Consider the following 18,583-nt stretch of genomic DNA (forward strand, 5'->3'; position numbering starts at 1 on the left):
GAGCAGTGTGTGGTAATATCTACAGGGAGCAGTGTGTGTTGTAATAGCTACAGGGAGCAGTGTGTGGTAATATCTACAGGGAGCAGTGTGTGTGGTAATATCTACAGGGAGCAGTGTGTGTGGTAATATCTACAGGGAGCAGTGTGTGGTAATATCTACAGGGAGCAGTGTGTGTGGTAATATCTACAGGGAGCAGTGTGTGGTAATATCTACAGGGAGCAGTGTGTGTGGTAATATATACAGGGAGCAGTGTGTGTGTGGTAATATCTACAGGGAGCAGTGTGTGTGTGGTAATATCTACAGCGAGCAGTGTGTGTGTGTGTGGTAATATCTACAGGGAGCAGTGTGTGGTAATATCTACAGGGAGCAGTGTGTGTGGTAATATCTACAGCGAGCAGTGTGTGTGTGTGGTAATATCTACAGGGAACAGTGTGTGGTAATATCTACAGGGAGCAGTGTGTGTGGTAATATCTACAGGGAGCAGTGTGTGTGGTAATATCTACAGGGAGCAGTGTGTGTGGTAATATCTACAGGGAGCAGTGTGTGTGGTAATATATACAGGGGGCAGTGTGTGGTAATATCTACAGGGAGCAGTGTGTGTGGTAATATCTACAGGGAGCAGTGTGTGGTAATATCTACAGGGAGCAGTGTGTGTGGTAATATCTACAGTGAGCAGTGTGTGGTAATATCTACAGGGAGCAGTGTGTGTGGTAATATCTACAGGGAGCAGTGTGTGTGGTAATATCTACAGGGAGCAGTGTGTGGTAATATCTACAGGGGGCAGTGTGTGTGGTAATATCTACAGGGAGCAGTGTGTGTGTGGTAATATCTACAGGGAGCAGTGTGTGTGTGGTAATATCTACAGGGAGCAGTGTGTGTGGTAATATCTACAGGGAGCAGTGTGTGTGGTAATATCTACAGGGAGCAGTGTGTGTGGTAATATCTACAGGGAGCAGTGTGTGTGGTAATATCTACAGGGAGCAGTGTGTGTGGTAATATCTACAGGGAGCAGTGTGTAGTAATATCTACAGGGAGCAGTGTGTGTGGTAATATCTACAGGGAGCAGTGTGTGTGGTAATATCTACAGGGAGCAGTGTGTGTGGTAATATCTACAGGGGGCAGTGTGTGTGGTAATATCTACAGGGAGCAGTGTGTGTGTGGTAATATCTACAGGGAGCAGTGTGTGTGGTAATATCTACAGGGAGCAGTGTGTGTGGTAATATCTACAGGGAGCAGTGTGTGTGGTAATATCTACAGGGAGCAGTGTGTGTGGTAATATCTACAGGGAGCAGTGTGTGGTAATATCTACAGGGAGCAGTGTGTGGTAATATCTACAGGGAGCAGTGTGTGTGGTAATATCTACAGGGAGCAGTGTGTGGTAATATCTACAGGGAGCAGTGTGTGTGGTAATATCTACAGGGAGCAGTGTGTGTGGTAATATCTACAGGGAGCAGTGTGTGGTAATATCTACAGGGAGCAGTGTGTGTGGTAATATCTACAGGGAGCAGTGTGTGTGTGGTAATATCTACAGGGAGCAGTATGTGGTAATATCTACAGGGAGCAGTGTGTGTGTGGTAATATGTACAGGGAGCAGCGTGTGTGGTAATATCTACAGGGAGCAGTGTATGTGGTAATATCTACAGGGAGCAGTGTGTGGTAATATCTACAGGGAGCAGTGTGTGGTAATATCTACAGGGAGCAGTGTGTGTGGTAATATCTACAGGGAGCAGTGTGTGTGGTAATATCTACAGAGAGCAGGGTGTGGTAATATGTACAGGGAGCAGTGTGTGTGTGGTAATATGTACAGGGAGCAGCGTGTGTGGTAATATCTACAGGGAGCAGCGTGTGTGGTAATATCTACAGAGAGCAGTGTGTGGTAATATCTACAGGGAGCAGTGTGTGTGTGGTAATATGTACAGGGAGCAGCGTGTGTGGTAATATCTACAGGGAGCAGTGTGGTAATATCTACAGGGAGCAGTGTGTGTGTGGTAATATCTACAGGGAGCAGTGTGTGGTAATATCTACAGGGAGCAGTGTGTGTGGTAATATCTACAGGGAGCAGTGTGTGTGGTAATATCTACAGGGAGCAGTGTGTGTGGTAATATCTACAGGGGGCAGTGTGTGTGGTAATATCTACAGGGAGCAGTGTGTGTGGTAATATCTACAGGGAGCAGTGTGTGTGGTAATATCTACAGGGAGCAGTGTGTGTGGTAATATCTACAGGGAGCAGTGTATGGTAATATCTACAGGGAGCAGTGTGTGTGTGGTAATATCTACAGGGAGCAGTGTGTGGTAATATCTACAGGGAGCAGTGTGTGGTAATATCTACAGGGAGCAGTGTGTGTGGTAATATCTACAGGGAGCAGTGTGTGTGGTAATATCTACAGGGAGCAGTGTGTGTGGTAATATCTACAGGGAGCAGTGTGTGTGGTAATATCTACAGGGAGCAGTGTGTGTGGTAATATCTACAGGGAGCAGTGTGTGTGGTAATATCTACAGGGAGCAGTGTGTGTGGTAATATCTACAGGGAGCAGTGTGTGTGGTAATATCTACAGGGAGCAGTGTGTGGTAATATCTACAGGGAGCAGTGTGTGGTAATATCTACAGGGAGCAGTGTGTGTGGTAATATCTACAGGGAGCAGTGTGTGGTAATATCTACAGGGAGCAGTGTGTGGTAATATCTACAGGGAGCAGTGTGTGTGGTAATATCTACAGGGAGCAGTGTGTGTGGTAATATCTACAGGGAGCAGTGTGTGTGGTAATATCTACAGGGAGCAGTGTGTGGTAATATCTACAGGGGGGCTGTGTGTGTGGTATCTACAGGGAGCAGTGTGTGTGGTAATATCTACAGGGAGCAGTGTGTGTGGTAATATCTACAGGGAGCAGTGTGTGTGGTAATATATACAGGGAGCAGTGTGTGGTAATATCTACAGGGAGCAGTGTGTGGTAATATCTACAGGGAGCAGTGTGTGGTAATATGTACAGGGAGCAGTGTGTGTGGTAATATCTACAGGGAGCAGTGTGTGGTAATATCTACAGGGAGCAGTGTGTGTGGTAATATGTACAGGGAGCAGTGTGTGGTAATATATACAGGGAGCAGTGTGTGTGGTAATATCTACAGGGAGCAGTGTGTGTGGTAATATCTACAGGGAGCAGTGTGTGGTAATATATACAGGGAGCAGTGTGTGTGGTAATATATACAGGGTGCAGTGTGTGTGGTAATATCTACAGGGAGCAGTGTGTGTGGTAATATCTACAGGGAGCAGTGTGTGGTAATATCTACAGGGGGGCTGTGTGTGTGGTATCTACAGGGAGCAGTGTGTGTGGTAATATCTACAGGGAGCAGTGTGTGTGGTAATATCTACAGGGAGCAGTGTGTGTGGTAATATCTACAGGGAGCAGTGTGTGGTAATATCTACAGGGAGCAGTGTGTGGTAATATCTACAGGGAGCAGTGTGTGGTAATATCTACAGGGAGCAGTGTGTGGTAATATCTACAGGGAGCAGTGTGTGGTAATATCTACAGGGGGCAATGTGTGTGGTAATATCTACAGGGAGCAGTGTGTGTGTGTGTGTGTGTGTGTGTGTGTGTGTGGTAATATCTACAGGGAGCAAAACCCCCCCACACTGTGCAAACACCGGAAATATAAAACCCCCTCACACCGCGCAATCACCGGAAATATAAAACCCCTCACACCGCGCAATCACCGGAAATATAAAACCCCTCACACTGCGCAATCACCGGAAATATAAAACCCCTCACACCGCGCAATCACCGGAAATATAAACCCCTCACACCGCGCAATCACCGGAAATATAAAACCCCCCCACACCGCGCAATCACCGGAAATATAAAACCCCTCACACCGCGCAATCACCGGAAATATAAACCCCTCACACCGCGCAATCACCGGAAATATAAACCCCTCACACCGCGCAATCACCGGGAATATAAACCCCTCACACCGCGCAATCACCGGAAATATAAAACCCCCTCACACCGCGCAATCACCGGAAATATAAACCCCTCACACCGCGCAATCACCGGAAATATAAAACCCCACACACCGCGCAATCACCGGAAATATAAAACCCCTCACGCCGCGCAATCACCGGAAATATAAAACCCCTCACACCGCGCAATCACCGGAAATATAAACCCTTCACACCGCGCAATCACCGGAAATATAAACCCCCCCCCACATCGCGCAATCACCGGAAATATAAAAGCCCTCACACCGCGCAATCACCGGAAATATAAACCCCCCCCACACCGCGCAATCACCGGAAATATAAACCCCTCACACCGCGCAATCACCGGAAATATAAACCCCTCCACACCGCGCAATCACCGGAAATATAACCCCCCCCCCCACCCCGCGCAATCACCAGAAATATAAACCCCCTCACACCGCGCAATCACCGGAAATATAAAACCCCCCCACATTGCGCAATCACCGGAAATATAAACCCCTCACACCGCGCAATCACCGGAAATATAACCCCCCCCCCCACACCGCGCAATCACCGGAAATATAAACCCCTCACACCGCGCAATCACCGGAAATATAAAACCCCTCACACCGCGCAATCACCGGAAATATAAAACCCCTCCCACCGCGCAATCACCGGAAATATAAAACCCCTCACACCGCGCAATCACCGGAAATATAAACTCCCTCACACCGCGCAATCACCGGAAATATAAAACCCCTCACACCGCGCAATCACCGGAAATATAAACCCCTCACACCGCGCAATCACCGGAAATATAAAACCCCCTCACACCGCACAATCACCGGAAATATAAAACCCCTCCCCACACCGCGCAATCACCGGAAATATAAAACCCCTCACACCGCGCAATCACCGGAAATATAAACCCCCCCTCACACCGCGCAATCACCGGAAATATAAACCCCCCACACCGCGCAGTCACCGGAAATATAAACCCCCCCTCACACCGCGCAATCACCGGAAATATAAACCCCTCACACCGCGCAATCACCGTAAATATAAAACCCCCTCACACCGCGCAATCACCGGAAATATAAAACCCCTCCCCACACCGCGCAATCACCGGAAATATAAAACCCCTCACACCGTGCAATCACCGGAGATATAAAACCCCCCACACAGCGCAATCACCGGAAATATAAACCCCTCACACCGCGCAATCACCGGAAATATAAACCCCCCCTCACACCGCGCAATCGCCGGAAATATAAACCCCTCACACCGCGCAATCACAGGAAATATAAACCCCCCCTTACACCGCGCAGTCACCGGAAATATAAAGCCCTCACACCGCGCAATCACCGGAAATATAAACCCCCCCTCACACCGCGCAATCACCGGAAATATAAACCCCCCCACACCACGCAATCACCGGAAATATAAAACCACACACACCGCGCAATCACCGGAAATATAAAACCCCTCACACCGCGCAATCGCCGGAAATATAAAACCCCTCACACCGCTCAATCACCGGAAATATAAAACCCGTCACACCGCGCAATCACCGGAAATATAAACCCCTCACACCGCGCAATCACCGGAAATATAAAACCCCTCACACCGCGCAATCACGCCTCGTGCCTCACAATAATAAGTGACAGAAATATACACTGATAGTACACAGGCATATATCTATATACTGATAGCACACAGGCATATATCTATACACTGATAGCACACAGGCATATATCTATATACTGATAGTACACAGGCATATATCTATACACTGATAATACACAGGCATATATCTATATACTGATAGTACACAGGCATATATCTATACACTGATAGTACACTGGCATATATCTATATACTGATAGTACACAGGCATATATCTATATACTGATAGTACACAGGCATATATCTATATACTGATAGTACACAGGCATATATCTATATACTGATAGTACACAGGCATATATCTATATACTGATAGCACACAGGCATATATCTATACACTGATAGCACACAGGCATATATCTATATACTGATAGTACACAGGCATATATCTATACACTGATAATACACAGGCATATATCTATATACTGATAGTACACAGGCATATATCTATACACTGATAGTACACTGGCATATATCTATATACTGATAGTACACAGGCATATATCTATATACTGATAGTACACAGGCATATATCTATATACTGATAATACACAGGCATATATCTATATACTGATAGTACACAGGCATATATCTATATACTGATAGCACACAGGCATATATCTATATACTGATAGTACACAGGCCTATATCTATACACTGATAGTACACAGGCCTATATCTATATACTGATAGCACACAGGCATATATCTATATACTGATAGCACACAGGCATATATCTATATACTGATAGTACACAGGCATATATCTATATACTGATAGCACACAGGCATATATCTATATACTGATAGCACACAGGCATATATCTATATACTGATAGTACACAGGCATATATCTATATACTGATAGCACACAGGCATATATCTATATACTGATAGCACACAGGCATATATCTATATACTGATAGTACACAGGCATATATCTATATACTGATAGTACACAGGCATATATCTATATACTGATAGTACACAGGCATATATCTATATACTGATAGCACACAGGCATATATCTATATACTGATAGCACACAGGCATATATCTATATACTGATAGTACACAGGCATATATCTATATACTGATAGTACACAGGCATAAATCTATATACTGATAGTACACAGGCATATATCTATATACTGATAGCACACAGGCATATATCTATACACTGATAGTACACAGGCATATATCTATATACTGATAGCACACAGGCATATATCTATATACTGATAGTACACTGGCATATATCTATATACTGATAGCACACAGGCATATATCTATATACTGATAGCACACAGGCATATATCTATATACTGATAGTACACTGGCATATATCTATATACTGATAGCACACAGGCATATATCTATATACTGATAGTACACAGGCATATATCTATATACTGATAGTACACAGGCATATATCTATATACTGATAGTACACAGGCATATATCTATATACTGATAGCACAGAGGTATATATCTATATACTGATAGTACACAGGCATATATCTATATACTGATAGTACACAGGCATATATCTATATACTGATAGCACACAGGCATATATCTATATACTGATAGTACACTGGCATATATCTATATACTGATAGCACACAGGCATATATCTATATACTGATAGTACACAGGCAATTATCTATATACTGATAGTACACAGGCATATATCTATATACTGATAGTACACAGGCATATATCTATATACTGATAGTACACAGGCATATATCTATATACTGATAGTACACAGGCATATATCTATATACTGATAGTACACAGGCATATATCTATATACTGATAGTACACAGGCATATATCTATACACTGATAGCACACAGGCATATATCTATACACTGATAGCACACAGCCATATATCTATATACTGATAGTACACAGGCATATATCTATATACTGATAGTACACAGGCATATATCTATATACTGATAGTACACAGGCATATATCTATATACTGATAGTACACAGGCATATATCTATATACTGATAGTACACAGGCATATATCTATATACTGATAGTACACAGGCATATATCTATATACTGATAGTACACAGGCATATATCTATATACTGATAGTACACAGGCATATATCTATATACTGATAGTACACAGCCATATATCTATATACTGATAGTACATAGGCATATATCTATATACTGATAGTACACAGGCATATATCTATACACTGATAGTACACAGGCATATATCTATATACTGATAGCACACAGGCATATATCTATATACTGATAGTACACAGGCATATATCTATATACTGATAGTACACAGGCATATATCTATATACTGATAGTACACAGGCATATATCTATACACTGATAGTACAGAGGCGTATATCTATATACTGATATCACACAGGCATATATCTATATACTGATAGCACACAGGCATATATCTATATACTGATAGTACACAGCCATATATCTATATACTGATAGTACACAGGAATATATCTATATACTGATAGCACACAGGCATATATCTATATACTGATAGCACACAGGCATATATCTATATACTGATAGTACACAGGCATATATCTATATACTGATAGTACACAGGCATATATCTATATACTGATAGTACACAGGCATATATCTATATACTGATAGTACACAGGCATATATCTATATACTGATAGTATACAGCCATATATCTATATACTGATAGTACACAGGCATATATCTATATACTGATAGTACACAGGCATATATCTATACACTGATAGTACACAGGCATATATCTATATACTGATAGTACACAGGCATATATCTATACACTGATAGTACACAGGCATATATCTATATACTGATAGCACACAGGCATATATCTATATACTGATAGCACACAGGCATATATCTATATACTGATAGTACACAGGCATATATCTATATACTGATAGTACACAGGCATATATCTATATACTGATAGCACACAGGCATATATCTATATACTGATAGTACACAGGCATATATCTATATACTGATAGCACACAGGCATATATCTATACACCGATAGTACACAGACATATATCTATATACTGATAGTACACAGGCATATATCTATATACTGATAGTACACAGGCATATATCTATATACTGATAGCACACAGGCATATATCTATACACTGATAGCACACAGGCATATATCTATATACTGATAGTACACAGGCATACATGTATATACTGATAGTACACAGGCATATATCTATATACTGATAGTACACAGGCATATATCTATATACTGATAGTACACAGGCATATATCTATATACTGATAGCACACAGGCATATATCTATATACTGATAGCACACAGGCATACATCTATATACTGATAGTACACAGTCATATATATACTGATAGTACACAGGCATATATCTATATACTGATAGTACACAGCCATATATCTATATACTGATAGCACACAGGCATACATCTATATACTGATAGTACACAGGCGTATATCTATATACTGATAGCACACAGGCATATATCTATATACTGATAGTACACAGGCATATATCTATATACTGATAGTACACAGGCATATATCTATACACTGATAGTACACAGGCATATATCTATATACTGATAGTACACAGGCATATATCTATATACTGATAGTACACAGGCATACATCTATATACTGATAGCACAGAGGCATATATCTATATACTGATAGTACACAGGCACATATCTATATACTGATAGCACACAGGCACATATCTATATACTGATAGTACACAGCCATATATCTATATACTGATAGTACACAGGCATATATCTATATACTGATAGTACACAGGCATATATCTATATACTGATAGTACACAGGCATATATCTATATACTGATGGTACACAGGCATATATCTATATACTGATAGTACACAGGCATATATCTATATACTGATAGCACACAGGCATATATCTATATACTGATAGTACACAGGCATATATCTATATACTGATAGTACACAGGCATATATCTATATACTGATAGCACACAGGCATATATCTATATACTGATAGTACACAGGCATATATCTATATACCGATAGTACACAGGCATATATCGATATACCGATAGTACACAGGCATATATCTATATACCGATAGTACACAGGCATACATCTATATACTGATAGTACACAGGCATACATCTATATACTGATAGTACACAGGCATACATCTATATACTGATAGTACACAGGCATATATCTATATACTGATAGTACACAGGCATATATCTATATACTGATAGTACACAGGCATATATCTATATACTGATAGTACACAGGCATATATCTATATACTGATAGTACACAGGCATATATCTATATACTGATAGTACACAGGCATATATCTATATACTGATAGTACACAGGCATATATCTATATACTGATAGTACACAGGCAGATATCTATATACTGATAGTACACAGGCAGATATCTATATACTGATAGTACACAGGCGTATATCTATATACTGGTAGTACACAGGCGTATATCTATATACTGATAGTACACAGGCGTATATCTATACACTGATAGCACACAGGCGTATATCTATACACTGATAGCACACAGGCATATATCTATATACTGATAGTACACAGGCATATATCTATATACTGATAGCACACAGGCATGTATCTATATACTGATAGTACACAGGCATATATCTATATACTGATAGTACACAGGCATATATCTATACACTGATAGTACACAGGCATATATCTATACACTGATAGTACACATGCATATATCTATATACTAATAGTACACAGGCATATATCTATATACTGATAGCACACAGGCAGATATCTATATACTGATAGCACACAGGCATGTATCTATATACTGATAGTACACAGGCATATATCTATATACTGATAGTACACAGGCATATATCTATACACTGATAGTACACAGGCATATATCTATACACTGATAGTACACATGCATATATCTATATACTAATAGTACACAGGCATATATCTATATACTGATAGCACACAGGCAGATATCTATATACTGATAGTACACAGGCAGATATCTATATACTGATAGTACACAGGCAGATATCTATATACTGATAGTACACAGGCGTATATCTATATACTGATAGTACACAGGCGTATATCTATATACTGATAGTACACAGGCGTATATCTATACACTGATAGCACACAGGCGTATATCTATACACTGATAGCACACAGGCGTATATCTATACACTGATAGTACACAGGCGTATATCTATACACTGATAGTACACAGGCATATATCTATACACTGATAGTACACAGGCGTATATCTATATACTGATAGTACACAGCCGTATATCTATATACTGATAGTACACAGGCGTATATCTATATACTGATAGTACACAGGCATATATCTATACACTGATAGTACACAGGCATATATCTATATACTGATAGTACACAGGCATATATCTATATACAGATAGTACACAGGCATATATCTATACACTGATAGTACACAGGCATATATCTATACACTGATAGTACACAGGCGTATATCTATATACTGATAGTACACAGGCGTATATCTATATACTGATAGTATACAGGCGTATATCTATATACTGATAGTACACAGGCGTATATCTATATACTGATAGTACACAGGCATATATCTATACACTGATAGCACACAGCCATATATCTATATACTGATAGTACACAGCCATATATCTATATACTGATAGTACACAGGCATATATCTATATACTGATAGTACACAGGCATATATCTATACACTGATAGCACACAGGCATATATCTATATACTGATAGTACACAGGCGTATATCTATATACTGATAGTATACAGGCGTATATCTATATACTGATAGTACACAGGCGTATATCTATATACTGATAGTACACAGGCATATATCTATACACTGATAGCACACAGCCATATATCTATATACTGATAGTACACAGCCATATATCTATATACTGATAGTACACAGGCATATATCTATATACTGATAGTACACAGGCATATATCTATACACTGATAGCACACAGGCGTATATCTATATACTGATAGTACACAGCCGTATATCTATATACTGATAGCACACAGGCATATATCTATATACTGATAGCACACAGGCATATATCTATACACTGATAGAACACAGGCATATATTAGTACACAGCCATATATCTATATACTGATAGCACACAGGCATATATCTATATACTGATAGTACACAGGCATATATCTATATACTGATAGTACACAGGCATATATCTATATACTAATAGTACACAGGCATATATCTATATACTGATAGTACACAGGCATATATCTATATACTGATAGTACACAGGCATATATCTATATACTGATAGTACACAGGCATATATCTATATACTGATAGTACACAGGCATATATCTATATACTGATAGTACACAGGCCTATATCTATATACTGATAGTACACAGGCACATATCTATATACTGATAGTACACAGGCGTATATCTATATACTGATAGTACACAGGCGTATATCTATATACTGATAGTACACAGGCGTATATCTATATACTGATAGTACACAGGCGTATATCTATATACTGATAGTACACAGGCGTATATCTATACACTGATAGCACACAGGCATATATCTATACACTGATAGCACACAGGCATATATCTATACACTGATAGTACACAGGCATATATCTATACACTGATAGTACACAGGCATATATCTATATACTGATAGTACACAGCCATATATCTATATACTGATAGTACACAGGCATATATCTATATACTGATAGTACACAGGCATATATCTATATACTGATAGTACACAGGCATATATCTATATACTGATAGTACACAGGCATATATCTATATACTGATAGTACACAGGCATATATCTATATACTGATAGTACACAGGCATATATCTATACACTGATAGTACACAGGCATATATCTATATACTGATAGCACACAGGCATATATCTATATACTGATAGTACACAGGCATATATCTATATACTGATAGTACACAGGCATATATCTATATACTGATAGTACACAGGCATATATCTATATACTGATAGTACACAGGCATATATCTATACACTGATAATACACAGGCATATATCTATATACTGATAGTACACAGCCATTTATCTATATACTGATAGTACACAGGCATATATCTATATACTGATAGTACACAGGCATATATCTATATACTGATAGTACACAGGCATATATCTATATACTGATAGCACACAGGCATATATCTATATACTGATAGCACACAGGCATATATCTATACACTGATAGAACACAGGCATATATTAGTACACAGCCATATATCTATATACTGATAGCACACAGGCATATATCTATATACTGATAGTACACAGCCATATATCTATATACTGATAGCACACAGGCATATATCTATATACTGATAGTACACAGGCATATATCTATATACTGATAGTACACAGGCATATATCTATATACTAATAGTACACAGGCATATATCTTTATACTGATAGTACACAGGCGTATATCTATATACTGATAGTACACAGGCGTATATCTATATACTGATAGTACACAGGCGTATATCTATATACTGATAGTACACAGGCGTATATCTATATACTGATAGTACACAGGCATATATCTATATACTGATAGTACACAGGCATATATCTATATACTGATAGTACACAGGCATATATCTATACACTGATAATACACAGGCATATATCTATATACTGATAGTACACAGGCATATATCTATATACTGATAGTACACAGGCATATATCTATACACTGATAGTACACAGGCATATATCTATATACTGATAGCTCACAGGCATATATCTATACACTGATAATACACAGGCATATATCTATATACTGATAGTACACAGGCATATATCTATATACTGATAGTACACAGGCATATATCTATACACTGATAGTACACAGGCATATATCTATATACTGATAGTACACAGGCATATATCTATATACTGATAGCACACAGGCATATATCTATATACTGATAGTACACAGGCATATATCTATATACTGATAGCACACAGCCATATATCTATATACTGATAGTACACAGGCATATATCTATATACTGATAGTACACAGGCATATATCTATATACTGATAGCACTCAGCCATATATCTATATACTGATAGTACACAGGCATATATCTATATACTGATAGTACACAGCCATATATCTATATACTGATAGTACACAGGCATATATCTATATACTGATAGTACACAGGCATATATCTATATACTGATAGTACACAGGCATATATCTATATACTGATAGTACACAGGCATATATCTATATACTGATAGTACACAGGCATATATCTATATACTGATAGTACACAGGCATATATCTATACACTGATAGTACACAGGCATATATCTATATACTGATAGCACACAGGCATATATCTATATACTGATAGTACACAGGCATATATCTATACACTGATAGTACACAGGCATATATCTATATACTGATAGCACACAGGCATATATCTATACACTGATAGTACACAGGCGTATATCTATATACTGATAGTACACAGGCGTATATCTATACACTGATAGTACACAGGCATATATCTATACACTGATAGCACACAGGCGTATATCTATATACTGATAGTACACAGGCGTATATCTATATACTGATAGTACACAGGCGTATATCTATATACTGATAGTACACAGACGTATATCGATATACTGATAGTACACAGGCGTATATCTATATACTGATAGTACACAGGCATACATCTATATACTGATAGTACACAGGCATACATCTATATACTGATAGTACACAGGCATATATCTATATACTGATAGTACACAGGCATACATCTATATACTGATAGCACACAGGCATATATCTATATACTGATAGTACACAGGCATATATCTATATACTGATAGTACACAGGCATATATCTATATACTGATAGTACACAGGCATATATCTATATACTGATAGTACACAGGCATATATCTATATACTGATAGTACACAGGTATATATCTATACACTGATAGCACACAGGCATATATCTATATACTGATAGTACACAGGCATATATCTATATACTGATAGTACACAGGCATATATCTATATACTGATAGTACACAGGCATATATCTATATACTGATAGTACACAGGCGTATATCTATATACTGATAGCACACAGGCGTAAATCTATATACTGATAGTACACAGGCATATATCTATACACTGATAGTACACAGGCATATATATATATACTGATAGTACACAGCCATATATCTATATACTGATAGTACACAGGCATATATCTATATACTGATACTACACAGCCATATATCTATATACTGATAGTACACAGGCATACATCTATATACTGATAGTACACAGGCATATATCTATATACTGATAGTACACAGGCATATATCTATATACTGATAGTACACAGGCATATATCTATATACTGATAGTACACAGGCATATATCTATATACTGATAGTACACAGGCATATATCTATACACTGATAGTACACAGGCATATATCTATATACTGATAGTACACAGCCATATATCTATATACTGATAGTACACAGGCATATATCTATATACTGATAGTACACAGGCATATATCTATATACTGATAGTACACAGGCATATATCTATACACTGATAGTACACAGGCATATATCTATATACTGATAGCTCACAGGCATATATCTATATACTGATAGTACACAGGCATATATCTATATACTGATAGTACACAGGCATATATCTATATACTGATAGTACACAGGCATATATCTATATACTGATAGCACACAGGCATATATCTATATACTGATATCACACAGGCATATATCTATATACTGATAGTACACAGGCCTATATCTATATACTGATAGTACACAGCCATATATCTATATACTGATAGTACACAGGCATATATCTATATACTGATAGTACACAGGCATATATCTATATACTGATAGTACACAGGCATATATCTATATACTGATAGTACACAGGCATATATCTATATACTGATAGCACACAGGCATATATCTATATACTGATATCACACAGGCATATATCTATATACTGATAGTACACAGGCCTATATCTATATACTGATAGTACACAGCCATATATCTATATACTGATAGTACACAGGCATATATCTATATACTGATAGCACACAGGCATATATCTATATACTGATAGTACACAGGCATATATCTATATACTGATAGTACACAGGCATATATCTATATACTGATAGCACACAGGCATATATCTATACCCTGATAGTACACAGGCATATATCTATACACTGATAGTACACAGGCGTATATCTATACACTGATAGCACACAGGCGTATATCTATATACTGATAGTACACAGGCGTATATCTATATACTGATAGTACACAGGCGTATATCTATATACTGATAGTACACAGGCATATATCTATACACTGATAGCACACAGCCGTATATCTATATACTGATAGTACACAGCCATATATCTATATACTGATAGTACACAGCCATATATCTATATACTGATAGTACACAGGCATATATCTATACACTGATAGCACACAGGCATATATCTATATACTGATAGTACACAGGCACATATCTATATACTGATAGCACACAGGCATATATCTATATACTGATAGCACACAGGCATATATCTATATACTGATAGCACACAGGCATATATCTATATACTGATAGTACACAGGCGTATATCTATATACTGATAGTACACAGGCATATATCTATATACTGATAGCACACAGGCATATATCTATATACTGATAGCACACAGCCATATATCTATATACTGATAGTACACAGGCATATATCTATATACTGATAGTACACAGGCATATATCTATATACTGATAGCACTCAGCCATATATCTATATACTGATAGTACACAGGCATATATCTATATACTGATAGTACACAGGCATATATCTATACACTGATAGCACACAGGCATATATCTATATACTGATAGTACACAGGCATATATCTATACACTGATAGTACACAGGCAGATATCTATATACTGATAGTACACAGGCATATATCTATATACTGATAGCTCACAGGCATATATCTATATACTGATAGTACACAGGCATATATCTATATACTGATAGCACACAGCCATATATCTATATACTGATAGTACACAGGCATATATCTATATACTGATAGTACACAGGCATATATCTATATACTGATAGCACTCAGCCATATATCTATATACTGATAGTACACAGGCATATATCTATATACTGATAGTACACAGGTATATATCTATATACTGATAGTACACAGGCATATATCTATATACTGATAGTACACAGGCATATATCTATATACTGATAGTACACAGCCATATATCTATACACTGATAATACACAGGCATATATCTATATACTGATAGCACACAGGCATATATCTATATACTGATAGTACACAGGCACATATCTATATATTGATAGTACACAGGCATATATCTATATACTGATAGTACACAGGCGTATATCTATATACTGATAGTACACAGGCGTATATCTATATACTGATAGCACACAGGCGTATATCTATACACTGATAGTACACAGGCGTATATCTATATACTGATAGTACACAGACGTATATCTATATACTGATAGTACACAGGCATATATCTATATACTGATAGCACACAGGCATATATCTATATACTGATAGCACACAGGTATATATCTATATACTGATAGTACACAGGCATATATCTATATACTGATAGTACACAGGCATATATCTATATACTGATAGTACACAGGCATATATCTATATACTGATAGTACACAGGCACATATCTATATACTGATAGTACACAGGCATATATCTATATACTGATAGCACACAGGCATATATCTATATACTGATAGTACACAGGCATATATCTATATACTGATAGCACACAGGCATATATCTATATACTGATAGTACACAGGCATATATCTATACATTGATAATACACAGGCATATATCTATATACTGATAGTACACAGGCATATATCTATATACTGATAGTACACAGGCATATATCTACATACTGATAGTACACAGGCATATATCTATACACTGATAGTACACAGGCATATATCTATATACTGATAGTACACAGGCATATATCTATACACTGATAGTACACAGGCATATATCTATATACTGATAGCACACAGGCATATATCTATATACTGATAGCACACAGGCATAAATCTATATACTGATAGCACACAGGCATATATCTATATACTGATAGCACACAGGCATATATCTATATACTGATAGTACACAGGCATATATCTATATACTGATAGCACACAGGCATATATCTATATACTGATAGCACACAGGCATATATCTATACACTGATAGTACACAGGCATATATCTATATACTGATAGTACACAGGCATATATCTATATACTGATAGCACACAGCCATATATCTATATACTGATAGTACACAGGCATATATCTATATACTGATAGCACACAGGCATACATCTATATACTGATAGTACACAGGCATATATCTATATACTGATAGTACACAGGCATATATCTATATACTGATAGTACACAGGCATATATCTATATACTGATAGTACACAGGCATATATCTATATACTGATAGTACACAGGCATATATCTATATACTGATAGTACACAGGCATATATCTATATACTGACAGTACACAGGCA

This window comes from Rhinoderma darwinii, unplaced genomic scaffold (assembly GCF_050947455.1).
Source record: "Rhinoderma darwinii isolate aRhiDar2 unplaced genomic scaffold, aRhiDar2.hap1 Scaffold_4366, whole genome shotgun sequence".
Lineage (NCBI taxonomy): Eukaryota > Metazoa > Chordata > Amphibia > Anura > Rhinodermatidae > Rhinoderma > Rhinoderma darwinii.